General features: G+C 39.3%; 1 protein-coding gene across 3 annotated transcripts in view; it reads left to right on the top strand.

Moving 5' to 3' along the window:
* LOC113809761 (colorectal mutant cancer protein) overlaps window positions 1–2,500 on the top strand; it is a 186,856-nt gene that overhangs the window by 169,442 nt on the left and 14,914 nt on the right. The window lies entirely within an intron of this gene.

Below are 2,500 nucleotides of genomic sequence, written 5' to 3'. Positions count from 1 at the left end.
AAACTGAATCGTGTTACGTGTGCAAAATTGGGTAGAAGTATATTCGTTTTTTATCTCTGATTGTTTGTTGTTTCTGTCTGGATCTTTGTCGGTGTGTGTCTGTGTTTCTCCTTCATCCCCTCTCTCTTTTTCTTTCCTCTCTCTCTCTCTGAATAATAAAAACTGAAATTCTCCGTCGCCTGAAGAGAGAGTCAAATTCAGATATATTTTTTCGTCCCCTCCAACACGCTTCGTCGGAAGTGATATATCGAATATTTACTTTCAATGACAAGAGGGTCTTTGAAAATAGATTTTCTCAACATGTCGATCTTAACTGTTTTTCGAATCAATCTTGAGGAAAAAGAACTTTGTTGATTTCGTTTTCTAGGCTTTAATAAAAAATAACGTTCTTTTTCACGTCGCGTTCCGTAAATACACGTGTTCTTGTTAAGTAAACGTTCCTTTCCCGGTATCAAAGTTCTTGGGAAAAAGTGCTGTATAACCAACTCTTTACTCGATGTTTGGGATAGACCATAATGCGTTGGGTCAGATTTTCAACATTGCAGGTGGAATTTATGCTCATTATTATTATTTGTATTTCCGAAATGATATCCTTCCGCGCCTGCAGTAACAAAATTCCCGCTTCCCTTCTCTCCTCTCTTCTCTTGTGTCTGTTTGTCACAGTTCCAGTTAGATATGTATTTCTCTATATGTACTATCTCTCTCTCTCTCTCCATCTCTATACACACACACACACACACACACACACACACACACACACACACACACACACACACACACACACACACACACACACACACACACACACACACACATATATATATATATATATATATATATATATATATATAAATCACCCCCACCCTCTCTCTTTCTATGTGTATATACATGCTCTTTTTCATCCACCTTCTCTCGCCCGTTCTTTTCATTGCGGCTATGTATTTCATATTGCTTTCCTCCCTGTGTCTCTACATAACCACTCTTTCTTATTCAGTTTCCCCTTGTGCCTCCTCTCTCTTCCCTTTAACTCAAGAAGAATAAGAAAGAGAGAGAGAAAGATACTCGCAGCGGGAAACTTTCGTCTTCATCAGTAGTTTAACCGACCATGAGACACTGGCCCCCCATGCCGTAATGCTGTTAAGATCTTTCTATGAATTCTGAGAAATCTCTGGTATTTCTCTTTTTTTATTATTCAGTTCAGCAACATTGTACAACCCACGTATATATATATATATATATATATATATATATATATATATATATATATATATATATATATATATATATACACACTACATTTACACGTATATGCCCTATCAGTGCGAATGTAAATCTTCGTGTGTGTGTGTGTGTGTGTGTGTGTGTGTGTGTGTGTGTGTGTGTGTGTGTGTGTGTGTGTGTGTGTGTGTGTGTACATATACATATGCATATATATGTATATGTATATATATATATATATATATATATAATATATATATATATACATATGTATATATATATAGGTTTACTAATATACAATGTAACGGTCAGTTAGTCTAATTATATGTACACGACCTTCCGTATCAGGTTAGCTATTTATTTGTTTGAATAGACAAACAGGAAAAAAAACAACCTTTATCTCCCACTCTCTCAGTCTATTAGCCTAACCATCTATTATCATCTCAACGCATCTCGGAACTGCCCCAGAAGCTTAACGACCGAAAAGGAAAACTGAAATAAGCCGCTAAAGAAGGAGGAGTAGGTTAGCCGGAGCAACTCCCACTCGACCCGCGCCACCGCCGTTCCCGAGGGAGCGAACGGCAGTCCAAAGGGAAGGAAGGCGCCATTGCAGTGAGGTCTTAGAGACCGGATGGTAGATCTAGAAGAAAAATAAGTAGATGGAGAAGAAGGGAGGAGAGCTGTAAAGGTAGAGAGAGGGGATAGGGAGAAAGGGAGGTGAACAGCTTAGGAGATAAATATTTGAATGGTGGAAAGGGAAGAGACGAGAGTAGAAGGAAGAACGAGAAGGAAAAAGAAGAGGAAGGGAAAGTGTCAAGGGCTATGGTGAGATGGAGGTCTATTTAGGTCGAGGGCTTCGGGAAACAAGAAGGAAAACCGAACTCTTTCCTTCCACAAGCGAGGGAACCTTTTGTTCATAAATGATAGGCATAGATTAGACACGGTGGATGTATTGATCGAGGAACCCGGATGTTTCCTGTGGCTGTAACTGCTTAACCTTTGATCTTTGGCTTTGGCGCCTGATTTGCTCTATTTCATCATACTGTATTTTGGATTCAAGAGCGGCTCGCGTTTTATTTATTTATTTATTTTCACCACGGACTCGTTTTAGCTTTTCACGGGGCTTTTGTAAAATGAAAAAGTTAATCTACTGTAGTTTCGTTGTCGGAATTTCTTTCCCTCCTATGATCGTTGCGAGAGGTGGGGGGGGGGGGAGGGGGGAGGAGCTATCCCGGTAGATTCATTTACTTTTTTATACTGTCGCGGTCACATCAGTATCTGG

Source organism: Penaeus vannamei, chromosome 24 (assembly GCF_042767895.1).
Source record: "Penaeus vannamei isolate JL-2024 chromosome 24, ASM4276789v1, whole genome shotgun sequence".
Taxonomy (NCBI): domain Eukaryota; kingdom Metazoa; phylum Arthropoda; class Malacostraca; order Decapoda; family Penaeidae; genus Penaeus; species Penaeus vannamei.
The sequence above is the reverse complement of the archived record's forward strand: the minus strand, read 5'-3'. Positions and strand labels throughout refer to the sequence as shown.